We start from the raw sequence: 13767 nt of genomic DNA, 5'->3' as shown, positions 1-13767 counted from the left end.
CGTGAGCATTTGATGGATCCATTGCTAATTTGACCTGTCAGAATAGGAGAAAAAAACAGAACAGAGGCATCTGATACGAACAAAGAAGGTATTTTCTCTCTGACCAAGGTCGCACTAGGAGAAACTCTGTGTTGAACAGCCAAATTTAATGAACTACTTCTCTCTCATTGGTCAGATTGAGTCCTCACATGTCACTCTTGTTCTGCTATTGTGATTTGGGGTGCAAAGAGCCTTTAGAGCACAGGCAGGAGGCTTGTCTGTTGACACAGCTCTCCGTTTACGCTGACTTCACCTCTCATCCTCCTGCTGTGTTGGCTGCACTCCTTTCAAATCCTCCCCTTCTTCCATTTCCTCATCCCTCTCTTCTCCTGTTGGACAAATCCCTTTCACCCACAACCATGTCCACATATCATCTATATTCCTGCTTTCTCTTCCAGCTCCAGCTGTGCATCCTGCTCCCTGTCCATTTGTTTCCTCCACCCTCACATCCCTCCTCAATCAACTCTCTATCCCTTCCATCTTTGTCAAACCCTAGACTCATAGCGCTCTTTCGTGGCAGCTTTTGGCAGCCCAGCGTTGAGTTGATTCATGAGCTTGTGTTGGGACATTGTAACCAGCCTTTGTTTGTGGCCCACTACCAGCTCCCCGGAGCAGAGCTTTTTACTACAGCACAATGGCCTTTTGTTGTGTGATCGTGCAGCTTAGCCCAACACAGAGGGAGTGGAAAAAATGCTGGGGAAGCTGGGCATAGTACACATCCATGTACATACACATATACATAACAGAGAGAGAGGGACAGAGAAAATAACTGGAGATAGCCATTATGCTTGGGCCGCAGGCTTACTATTGATCTAAAACTAAATTAAGACGTTATCATGCAGGAGCACCTTTCTGTGCAAGCATGGTGTGCATGTGCAGAAGATGTTAATTCTGTAACAATGCCAACTTCCTAAAGGTCGGTACTTAACACACAGTACTTGCACACATGCGTGCACACACTCATTCACTGACACCTTATACATTTCATATTATGTGCAGCTTCAACTGGTTTCTTCATAAGGTACACTCCATTTAAGCCTGCAAGTGTTAAAAACAATAGAGTGCAGTGCATTGGACTTGCCCGTTATACGGCCATATGCTTGAGTTAGAGTTATTTTATTGCAAAATAAGTTAAAGAGCAGCTTTTGTCCCAGTATTTAACCTGATGTCTTTTGGTTGGGTCTTATTTTGGTGGGTTCAGTCATTGGTTTTGAGAAAGACCAGTGTGTGTGTGTGTGTGTGTGTGTGTGTGTAATAACAACAGGCCATTATTCTGACCACCCTAGCTTTTTATAGGTCCAAGACCGGGCTGTGCAAGCCACATACCCCTCTACCACCTGACACCCCACACCCTAACACCCTCCCCCCCCAATCCATCACAACCATCAGTGGACACAAAAGCAAAGATCCACTTTCTGCTCCAAAACCAGATAGTCTCAGAACGAAAGGTTATACTTCTGATCATATGGAAGGGTACAGTGTGATAAATACTCCTCCCATTTGATTTCTCTCCATATCTTCGGCTCTCTCTCTTTCTCAGGGTCTGGCCCACATCTGGAACTCTTTAAGTCAGAAATGACTTCTACGGCTCCAATAACAATTCTGAAAACTCCCTCATCCTGCCCTCTCTTGCTCACTCTCACTCTTGGCTCTCTCTCTTTTTTTCTTCTTTTTTTCTTTGCTATTGTGTCCACGTTCACGTCCACTTCTTCTTTATCTGTTTATTTCTTCTGGTCTACAGGGAGTGCATTAGAGAAACCCGGTTGTGATGTGCCAGGATCTTATTCATTACTCATGCACACACTCGCATAAGCACATTCACGTAAACACAGACACACACACACACACACACACACACACACACACACACACACACACACACACACACACACACACACACACACACACACACACACACACACACACACACACATATCCTGAAACCCATTTAGTCTGCTTTGCATGTGTTCAAATGGCTCCACAGCACTGGTTGAACTCACTACACAGTGCTGCTATACAAAGGAATCCATTTGTCATTCATTTCTCCTCACAAGGAAATAGCACAAGCTTCCTGATATAACTTGTGTTGATAGTACTGTCGGGCATTTTAAAGTGCAGAGTAGTAGCTTTACTAATGGACAGTGGAAGTGGCTATGAATATATTGGTCATTATGACTGGCACACAGATGTCCATTAAACTCTGGTCTGGCTGGCGGAACAGGTTCCAAATGTAGCCCCATTTGAGTTTTTGTGAAACTTTTGAAATGTTCTCATAGTTTTTGTGTCTGCGTTTGTTTCCCAAGTTAGGGCTGCTCTATGGCTTTAACTGTATGTATCTGAAGCAGGGACTATCTGAAAGGGAGCATTCATGCCCGGCACAATTTACCTGGATAAATAAACTTTGATTTGGTCCAGTAATAACAAAAAGCAAAGTTCAGTTTCTCTTCTCCAGCTCTATAAAAGTAGTAAAGAGCTGTGAGTAATGGGTTTGGGGTGCACTGAGAAAGCAGGACATATGATTTGCTGCTCAGTATTTCCCTAAATATGTATTTAGCCCAGAAAGAGGCGTGGGAACCGTGGGCAGAAGGATGCAGGGAGAGCAGCCCAGCACTGTGGTCACACAGATGGGGAAACCAGCACTCTGAAAATACACTCCCTGCTCCGCAAATCTGGAGCAGGATCAAATACGGTTTTGGAAAACATAACAGGACATTAATATTATGGTGAAATAAACTTACGTTCATCCTTGTGTGATAGGCATGCTGCAAATTTGCCCAGGCATTGACATCAAGCCTGTGTTTGGCCCGAATAATTGTACAGATGAATTTAGGTTAACCTTGTGAGCACCATCAGCATGTCAGTGTGTGCATAGAGTCAAGACCATAAGCCATATAGCTTAAGTAGACAAAAAGGGTTAATCCGTCACAAAACACTACTATTTATGTTTGTGTGTGAGAGTGTTATGTGCACGTTCCACTTCAGGCTACACACACACACACACACACACACACACACACACACACACACACGGATGGTCCATGTCACTGTTTGCGCTGGCTTCTTGTCTGGTCCCAGCTGTGAAAACACTGACCCATTAGAGTGCTGGTGTGCACATGTGTTTCAATGTGCTCATCTGTGGGTACTTAAATGTATTTGTGTGGGTACAGACTATTCTTGGAAAACCGTGAGTAATGCTTTGACAGATATGGCCGTGCAAGTGATTTGTCAAGCACAACCAATGGAATTGATTCAGGAACTTCACATTGATTTCACATCCTTTGACACAGGTCATTTAGTTTACTTTCCTACAGTTTGCGTGTAGCCCGTACTAACTCGCTCATCGCTCTTCCTTGAACCTTCACAGTCATCATTTTGATCTCAAGCCACGCTCCTCCTATTGCATTACAGCAACATGAGTCATGCTTCTTAAACTGTTTACAGTAAAGCACTGATAGGGCGAAGGCAAAGAAAGATAGGGATGACAGAAAAAGGGCACGGGGGACACAGAAATATAGACCGCAAACTTAAAAGCATCGGTGTCTTTGCATCTTGATTTATTCTTTCTAATCACATTCTTGGAGAGCAGTTGTTGAGTCTATCCAGAGAGAACAGGAGAGTTCAGATTGGTATTGAGCCTCTTTGGCTTGTTTGAATTGGAAAATGTGCAGCCAGTGTGTCACATGTGTTACCACTGAGTCCTGGCTATGGTTCTCGAGGGAATCTGTCCCGCCTCTTGGTTTGGGGTTGCAGCCGGAGTACCTAATGAGGGAAGCAGGAAGACTGGCTGGAAGATGGCTGGAATCTTGGACCAGGCAGCTTAGTGCATTGCCTGGATGCTAGCAATGGTTTTATTGAAAGCAACCACTGTGCTTCACATCATCTCTGTGTGAAGGCTGGCTTAGAGACCGCACTGCCATATGCACCTGTATTGGAGTCTGGCCTGGTCATGATAACACTGAACTCTGAGTGTTTTATTTTTTGGGCAATTTAGACCTTTATATGACAGGACAGCTGAAGACAGGAAAGAGGAGAGAGAGGGGGAATGACATGCAGCAAAGGGCCGCAGGTCCGAATAGAACCCGCAGCTGCTTGGTAAGGACTGAGCCTTAAGTACATAGGGTGCATGATCAACCATTTTTCCCATCCTCACCGACCTTGTCATAAAACTCGTTTAAATGATCATACGATGCCTCCTTGCTGCTTTGTCACCTCCATGCTGCTTTTTGTTTTGATGACGCATGCGGCGGTGCGACCCTGGTGGCTGGTGTTGCTGGATTGGGTGTTTCCGCTACATATTAAGGCCTGTTTACGGTGTGTTTTAGCTGGGATTCTATAGAAATCTGGCACCCGATTGAACAAAGTTAATCTGAGAGCGTGCCGTTCACAGACCCCAGAATGAACAAGTTCACAGTAACGTTCATCAGGCAGTAATACAGTACGTTCAGTTCACGTTCGCCCAAAATATGAACGAGTTCATGAACTATCGTTCAATGAACGTGTTCAAGCACAACACTGAACTCCCCTTTCTCTGCTTTGCCCGCCCAGAGAATTTGGCCCACCCATGAGAGAGAGACATCATGGCTTTCAAACGAGCAAAGTGGCAGTTGGTCAAGGCCACACCCCCCATTGGGGTGGCTACTATTGTACCCACCCCAGACATAGCCTAAACCAAGTGAAGTCAGTCAGGCATCTCTGCTTGTTACTAAAACAGCTACACAACCCTCTTACTCAGTTATTTAAGACAGAGATGGTTTGATTAAGTGTTACAAAATATGGTTTACAAAGAAAAATACATATACAGTAGGCTACTTCACTCAGTCTTATAATTTGCTTGTTTCTGTGGCAAAGCCAAAGCAGATCCGTTCCGCCTTGCTTTTAAACATTTGTACAGAGCTCACAAAGAGTAATCTCTTTGAGTCTCTGTCAAACCACAGATCATCAGTTTTCCTGCTCCTTACCCCTGAAAAATCAATGCCAACCATCACAGTTCTAATTGCTAATAGGCATTAGCTGGCATGCATCAGTTTCTCTGCATGTGTGCTCCAACAGAATTGAAGCCAGTTACTGTAGTCGATACAGAACCATTTTATGGGGGATTTGGTTGTACTATTTAATTACACACAAACAGATCAGATGGGCAGACTGGTGGGGGAAAGTGAGGAGAGAGAGCATGGAGGGGGTTCAGGGAGTGTGTCGTTTAAGTGGAAACAGATTTGATTGACCAGGGATTAGCTATAATAACCCCTTGCTGTGTTCTCTCGTGAAATCTGTTGGAGGCATACTGACTTGGCTAGATGGAGCCATGGAACGATAGAGCATTTGACGAAGAGATGATCTCTGATTGGGATCAGTGTAGCCAGAGCCAAATCTCTGCAGCTGAGGAAGTGTGTGTGTGTGAGTGTGTGTGTGTGTGTGCGCGCACTTCCATCAACCGGCACTGGGAAAAAAAGGGACATGGCTTCTTTTGGATGTTCTTCAGTCAATCTATGAAACAGATGTTTTCTTTCCTTTTTCTTTCAAGTCTAAACTGTTGTTTTTGCAAACGGGTTAAAAGAGTGAGCTTTTTGTGATGCTGTCAGTGACGTCTTTGTCCAGCGGAGTCAGAGCAGCAGTGTGTGGAGCCTGAATGGCAAACCCCAGATATATATTGCCATGTGTAAAACAGTGTGTCTACAGACACACTGTTTTACACATGTTCTTCTCTTCTGGCCACTTTTCCTTTTTTAACGCTTATGTACGGAAAGATATTCATTTACAAGTAGACGTGCACATTTACACATTTATGATCACATCAATCTAATAATAATAATAAATTGAATTTATATAGCGCTTTTCATGGACTCAAAGTCGCTTAATCTGTCATAATATAGATAAAAAATAAGTAAGTTGCAGGCATTTTTACTATCTATCTATCTTACTGTCACTATAGTTGACATACAAGGTCAATGTTAGCAAAGAAACCTCTATGGGTAGAAAAACTCCTCTGTACACTGATGCCTCTCCCCCCCCCCCAGATCATACACACTCACTTTCAGATAGAAGCAGGCGTAGAGAAGGAGATGCTTTTCCTTCTGACTTGTGTGACTAAGGTTGTGAATGTATCGAGGGTGGAGTAAGCAAACTGAATAAGTGGACAGAGACACACTGTTAAGGACTTCCATCCCTGCTGCTTTACTGTTGAGTGCCTTCCAGTTTGGTTTTTGAGCCAAAAGTCCTTTAAATAGAAATATATCAGTAAGAATAACTTGTCTTTTATAGACATGTGGCTTACACTTTGAATTGCGTTGTTGCTGAATTGTGCTATACAAATAAAGCTGCCTTGCCTTGCCTTACACTGTGCAATCAGGAGCAGCCTCACAGACTATCTTCTACAGGTTGAGCAATAGTTCACAGCTTGCATGATGTTTGGAAACAGTTTCTCCAACACCCCAAACAGCCAGCCAATTTTCCAGTAGGAGGATTTGGATAGAGAGAGAGAGAGAACAAGAAGGAGAATGGAAAAGCAACTGCGGATTCTATGACAAGCTTGTTGGTGAGTGTGCCAGGTTCAGTAGGCAAAAGCCCATCATGACAGGTTAACTGAGGTGTGCGTGCATGTGTGTGAGTTTGTATGTGTGATATGTTGCCCTTCAGCCATAAGTAGGCCACCGCAGCCTTTGATATTTCTTCTGAATGTTTTTGCTTTTGATGTCTTGCTGTCTCTACCATATCTGTCTCTCTCCTCTGACTGGTATCTGGGCTTTTGAGAGAGAGAGAGAGAGAGCCTGGATTTGCCTTTTCTGTCTTCAGAGTGGATTGAGGGCAGGCTGAGTGACAGTTAACACAGGCATCCAATTACAGAGTGATAAGAGGAGACACCGGGGGTGTCTAGCCCTGATTGACTAAAACAACCATGGAGATGCAGCTCTGTTGGAATGAAAAGCACCAGGAAGAGAGGGTTCTGCTATGTCTTACTTCCCTGAAAAGTCCATTGACCTTACAGTGACAGGAAAAGATGCAGGGTGTCTGTTGCCACTATGAATAGGGGTAACACTCATTGTCTCTCTCTCTTACCACCCTCCCCTCTCTCAACTGTCCCGTCTCTCTCTGTCAGACACTGGAATGTGTTTGTTTATGCATCGAGCCTGCAACGTAGTCAGCTACAACACATGCATAAACATCGAAGCTCAGCAGCTTGTTTGAATCTCTTTTTGCCCACATCACAAGAAACGTCGCCCCTCCCCCAAGTCTTGCTGATAACTGTGAAGTCATTTAAAGTCACTCTGATTTGAGAGTGTCTCTCCTGTTATGCTCTATGAAACCTGGTCATCTATTTTCCAGTCTCCCAAAAAACACACCAGACTCATTTAACTAAATATTGACTCTCTACGTTTGATCTGTTTCTCTTTACTGTTGTTTAAGGTTGTTCTCAACCCACATTGATTCTCTGGCTCCTGCCCTCAACTTGGAACTTTGTCTGTTCATCTATCCTATTTACCCATATTTACCATGTCCTCTTTCTAATTACCACTTTCTGTCTGCAGCACAACCCAGCATACATTTACATTTTTCATTTTCCAAAACATTTGCTTTTCCATCCGCAACCCTGCAACCAGTGCCATCTCCCAAAAACATCACCTGTTGGGTCAAGGTCAGCCAGATAGACACGTGGTGATTAAAAAAGCCACAGCGGCTTACACTGCATATTTAGACCAAACCATGTACAGTAAGGCTTCCTGGAATTCCCTCGTGGTTAGTGGAGGGAAGGGGCACATTTAGAGCAGGGCCATATGGAGAACACATGTGGGCACAGGAAAACAGACTCTGTCAAGACGGGACACCCTTGGCCGTAGCCTTTAGTCTTTTTCTGTCAATAAGATCTGCACAGCACATGCACCACATGTGTTCTTCCTGGAACCAAAATAATCAGTTCAGATCACATAGGAAACCAAAAGAAGATGTGTAACTTTAGGGAAAGTTAGTGATGGAGAACTGGAGGTGTGACCCCCTGCCACACACTGTTATTTAGGGTTTGGTGTGCGTAAACGTATAAAGGTTTAGATAATGTTTAGGGGACACAGACAGAGCTGGAACAGTCATCATCATGCTGGCCTGTGTTTCCGCTTCAGACTTAAGAGGCTCCTTATTACACATAATCACCACATCTGTGTGTTTCCTTTGAAAATCCTGAGGAGTATGTTTGGGTTTGAGTCTATGTTGTGTTTGCATGGTGGGCAAAAATTGTACCGCTTGACTGCCCACGCGTAGGGCTGCTGCGATAAGAAAACTCTGACCTGACCTATGTTTTTGTTACTGTGTGTCTGTACAGGATATGTCTTTTTTGGTATGTTCCCACTACTTTGGGTTACATCTGTATATAACTGTGTGCATGTGTGGGCACATGTCCATATAAGTATGTTAAACTTTGCATTTGAATGTTTTTGGTGAATTAATAGGCTCTGTCTATTGAGATACATCTGCCGTGTCTCTCTGTGTTGGCAGCCTCCCTCTCTGTGTCTGTCTATCTGTGTTGGCCATCTGTGGGCCACTGCAGGGTCATTGACAGTGCTGGACATAATATACTCCAGCGATGGTGGCCAAGTTTCCTCTCCAACATTGACATAATATGCCTATTGAGCATTAGAGGGATGGAGGGAGAAGATAGAAGAAGGGAATAGGGCTGTATGTGGTGAAAATTCACACTGATGAAAGGATGCCTTGTTTGAGGATGGAATTTTCTTTCGTTTAACTTGTGTCAAACAGCTAAGTCCCTGTGAAGATGATGCTTTTCTTGTAAAGATGGGTGCACATTGTTTTCCGTGTTTTAACTTAATTCGTCAGTGTGCGTGGTGTTGGTCGACGTTTCATTTACGGGATTGTTCTGGTTCTGCTGGATGTCCCTCACCTTCCGCTTTCTTTATGTTGGAATTTTAAACTCTGATCATTGATTAATGAGGACTATTGTTGACTGCTCCTCAGATCTCTGCAGGGTAAATCGAGACAGCTAGCTAGACTATCTGTGTAATCTGAGTTTTCTGTTGCACCACTAAAACAACTTTTGAACATGTTCCACCAAAACAAGTTCCTTCCCAAGGCTATTTTGCAGAGGCACCGTTGCTCCATCTGGCGCTTAGCGCTGCCCAAGATGATTGTGATTGGTTTGAAGAAATGCCAATAAACCAGAGGATGTTCTTCTCCTTTCCCGGAAAGTGTGGACTAGCCAGACCCTCCTCAGCAGAACTGTGGAGATAAGTCTGGCAATGCGAGACTAGTCAGCACATAATGTGTGAATATGAATTGGACTAATAGTATCTTGTGTGTCTTTGTGCTGGTATGTGTCTCTGTCTATGCAGGTTGCAGAGGAAGTCAGTCACAGCAGTTAAACCGACCATGGCTCAAGCCAGCGCAGAGCACCCCTCAAAGCTTTCCTTTCTTCTCCACCTCAAAGAGCAAAATCCAGCCTCTAAAAATGCCAACATGTTCATCAGCTCATCAAACCTGACTCTGTTTAACACTATGTAAGCCCATTGGGATCATTAAACATGTTAGGATTAGACATTTGTTCCAACCGCGGGGCCTGTGGACAAAAGTGTGACTAATTTTGGCTCTATTGAACAAGCATTCTCATTTTTATCCATGTGTTTCACATTAGGTAACAGTCCATACAGTGCACACATAATGTACTGTATATACATGTGTCTGCGTGTCAGTGCCCTGGCCTTATGGTGCTTCTGTAAAAGGTGCCGTAAAGGCACTCTGAAAAGCAGCCAGTTGTTAAATATATAATGTAAGACCCAGCCAGGCATTCACTCTGACAGAGGCCAAGAAGGAGGAAGTCGTGAAGCTGGAGAGGTCAACACACCTTTCTGCCATTAAGCAAACTCTTAACAATTCCATGCTTTGTCTTTAGTCTGTTTTTTGGAAGAGAATTTCTCCACCAGTGATGTCCCCCACAGAAGGAGCCTTTGAGCAGTCCAGTCAGGTGCTAAGAAGGGGTGTGTGTGTGTGTCTGCATGATGGGGTGGAAGGGGCAGATGTGTCAGGAGTTTAAGGTGGGCAAATGGGAGGGAGTCAGCCTGAGGGTCAGCAAGTCATAAATACTGCAACACCCACCCAGCCGGTCAGCTGAGCCCCAGCTGGACTGTAAGCAGTTTTTACTCATTGAGGTGGTTTTATGAAAGCATGTCAACAAGTTGGTTTTATTTCGTTATGCCGACAGGCTTTGTTTTGACATGAAGTCTGCAGACAGGATCCAAAAGAGAGGCAGTCGGATGTCAGGAGAACAATGGAACACTTTATGGCAGTTAACAGAGAGACAATCGCACATGTGAAAGCACAGGGAGGAGATGCCTTGATGTGTCTCTGTGGCTCTGATAACATTGTGGCTCTATCCCAGTGTCTGAATAGATGGAAGATAACACACATAGAACAGCCATCGCACACACACACTCTCAAAGAACACCAAAAATCACTTGAGATGTCTGTTAGGATGTCTGTTGTGATATCTGCTGTGTGTGTGTGAGAGAGAAAAGAGGAAAAGAATCCCTGACATCCATCATGTCTGGATGGATAGTTATCATCTCCAGTCCCATGCTGGGAGAGACAATCTTTAGTGGAGGCCCCTCTTCTTGTTTTGACCCCATGGAAACCTCCCAAGAGCTCCATCTCTCTCTCCTCCCCCGCGTCCTTCTCTTTATTCTTCGTTCCACTATTTGTCTATTGCTGCTCCCTGTGTTTTGCACACAAGTCTTGAAATGTCGTCATCATCATCTCCTGCAAAGGGGAGCAACATTGTATTTTTTTAATGTTTGTATGTGGCTTCGCCTGCATTTGCATATAAATTCCTAACCACTGATGGATAGAGAAGAAACACGGGCCCTGATTTCAAAACTATTTGACTTGAAAAATTTTGACTTTTACAAGGTGTGGCACACTGCGCTGTTACGTTAACAACTTTACCAGCAGAGGAGAGCGGAGAAGTGTTATTAATGTGTTTTTTTTTTTTAATGGTTGAACATGTGGGGATTAAGACCCTTGTGGGTGGCGAAAGTGGGTCCAATGTATCTACCTGGCTCAGTGCTGACAGATACTGACAGAGAGCAAAGCAAAGTGGAAAATGAAAGGAAGGAAGGGAGGGAGGGAGGGATTGAGAGACAGTGACAAGCACAGAGGAGAAAAAGCAAAACAGAAGCAAAAAGAAACAGAGCAGGAGATGAACCTGTCTTGTGGTTCTTGGCTCTAGTGCACTTCTGCTCTGGAGACCGTAATTACCCTCTGACCAACTTGTGTTGGAGTGGTGAGGTCAGCATTTAGCTGGCCTGCACAATGAGGTCAATTACTATTCATGCCCTGGCTTGTGCATTTTCTACATGCAGCTCTCCATCTAACACTCTCTGGCTCTCTGTTTGGGCTATCTTTGTCAGTGCATGCATGCCTGTAAGCCGGTTTGTGTGTCACCGCAGTCTGAAAATCGAATCAGAGAAAAACTGGCCTCCCCTCCATCTCCTGTCTTCCAAACTTTCTCCTTACTTATTTCACTTCTCCTTTCTTTCGTCCGTCTCAGTTGTCGTCTCCTCTGGTCCAGGGTCAGCCAGAGACTTCCCGCACAGGGCTTCTGTTGGAGTCTGGCTCCTGGGAAGCTGTAGCTCAGAGACAACGGCTGGGGAAGGCATCATTATATACACACACACACTCGCGCCAGGAGACTGTAGCTCGATTTTAAATACGCACAATAATCTCTGGGTATCAAACTGCTGAGAGGATGGCTGATGGAGGTCTTCTTCTTTTTCCATTTGCTTCTTGAAATACCATCACTGTCTTCATGCACAATTGCTCTTTTACACAAGTTTTCCCCAGCCCCTTCCCATCTTCATTATGATGTGTGATATTTTCTTCCAATGTTTCTCTCAAGAGGCAAAAGGTAAAGCATAGCTAATTATCACCCTGCAGTTTTTTGCAAACCCTTCTGAGACTTCACAGGCTGAAATTGGAGAATGGGAGTTGTCCCAGGGTAGGGAAAGTGTGTGTGTGTGTGTGTGTGTATGCGCGTGCGTGCGCAAGCAGTTGAATGAAATATCCCACGAGCCTCTACTTCTGTCTGTCTAGCCATATGTGGTCATGGGGTTTCCTGAGCGGGCAAAGCAAGGGGTTGCTGTTTATCTTGGAATAAGACAGGATTTAAAAAAAAAAAAAAAAGGGGCAAGAATAAAAAAAGGTAAAGGTTTAAACAGTGGGCAGTAAACAGATATGTTGTCGAGTGAAAACCTGTCAGACAGAGAACAAATGCGAGCGGGGGTAGCCGATGAAGATTGTCAGGGCCCGCACACATGCTCGGGCCGCCATCGTCGCACCCAGACAGACCCTACAGTGGGAAAAGGAGAATGAAAACAGATTTGTCACTCATTCTGCTGTTTGCACAGGAGCTGTGCGATCATGTGCAAGAATAGTCCTCTCCCCCCATTTGTTGCACACAAACATTCCTCTAAAACACTCACACACCCACACCACTCCTTTAAAGGGTGTCTGCGCAGTCTGGCCTCTCTGGGAAGGGTAGAGGGGTTTGTGTGTTTTAGTGTGTGTGGTCAGGATGTGGCTAGCACCTCTCGCTCGTCATGATTTACTAACAATACCCATGGTGGTTGGACCCTGACACTCAGCACATATTACAAGTCTGAGTGAGTCGATCATACAGCACAGTACAGGAAACTTTTCTCCCATTCCCTGATTTTGTTCACATTAATACAGTCTCACTCAAGAAGTGTGTGTCGTCCTTGATGATTTATCGATTGTTTCCTGCCAAGCTAGGTTTTATTAATTTCTGTAAAGGGCGTAGTTGGTAATATACAATGTGGCCAGTCTAAAATTTGTGTGTGTGTGTGTGCGCGCCAGGGTGTATGTTTCTGTGTTTTTGTGTGTTAGGAAGGGCTTAAAATCTGTCAGCTATTATATAGCCATTGTGGCTTGGGAAGGGTTGTGGGAACATCAGTTGAAGTGAATTGACCGGGTCTTCTGCAATACTCAGGAAGAAATGTATTAACTCACACACATGCACACTCGTGAGAATTGCCCAGCTTCCTAAGCAGTTAAAAGGCAAATGGCCTTTGGCTTTGACATCGCTTGTACTGCTTAAATTGCTCGGTTTGTTAAAGTGCTCTGGTTTCATAGTTAGAAGAAATATGGAGGAGACGAAAAAGACAACAGTCCCCCTTGAGGTGATATCTCTACTCATCTGTCATCCTTGTCTTTCTTTTTCCATCTGCTGCTTAGAGGAGAGGGCTTCAGTGGGTGGTCCACAGAGACCCCTGGATCAGTAGCCTCTTATGACCTGCATAACATACAGACGCACACACACAGTATATATATATATATATATATATATATATATATATATATATATATATACATACACACACACACACACACACACACACACACACAACACACACACACACACATTGAGAGGCACAAGCACACACACGGACAGACACATAACAACAGACTGCGGAGATTAAACCTGTCTGAGGTTGTTGAAATGACCTTTATAAAGTATTTCAATGACACACACTGAGTCAAGCTTGCCTGTAGCACCTGCACAGGCAACAGCTGGGAACACACACGGCAACAAACACCACCCCTTTGCGCACACACATAAGCTCACCTCCCACAATGGCAGCCACACAAATAAAGTTGTGAGGAATGTGTGAGCAGGTTCCCTCTGCAGAGAAGAAGCAGCAAAAAATCCTAACACTG

General features: G+C 44.4%; 1 protein-coding gene across 1 annotated transcript in view; it reads left to right on the top strand.

Annotated features, from left to right (window-relative positions):
* abtb2b (ankyrin repeat and BTB (POZ) domain containing 2b) overlaps positions 1–13767 on the top strand; it is a 50685-nt gene that overhangs the window by 1713 nt on the left and 35205 nt on the right. The window lies entirely within an intron of this gene.

Source organism: Perca fluviatilis, chromosome 8 (genome assembly GCF_010015445.1).
Source record: "Perca fluviatilis chromosome 8, GENO_Pfluv_1.0, whole genome shotgun sequence".
Taxonomy (NCBI): Eukaryota; Metazoa; Chordata; class Actinopteri; order Perciformes; family Percidae; genus Perca; species Perca fluviatilis.
This window is presented reverse-complemented; position numbering and strand designations above follow the sequence as displayed.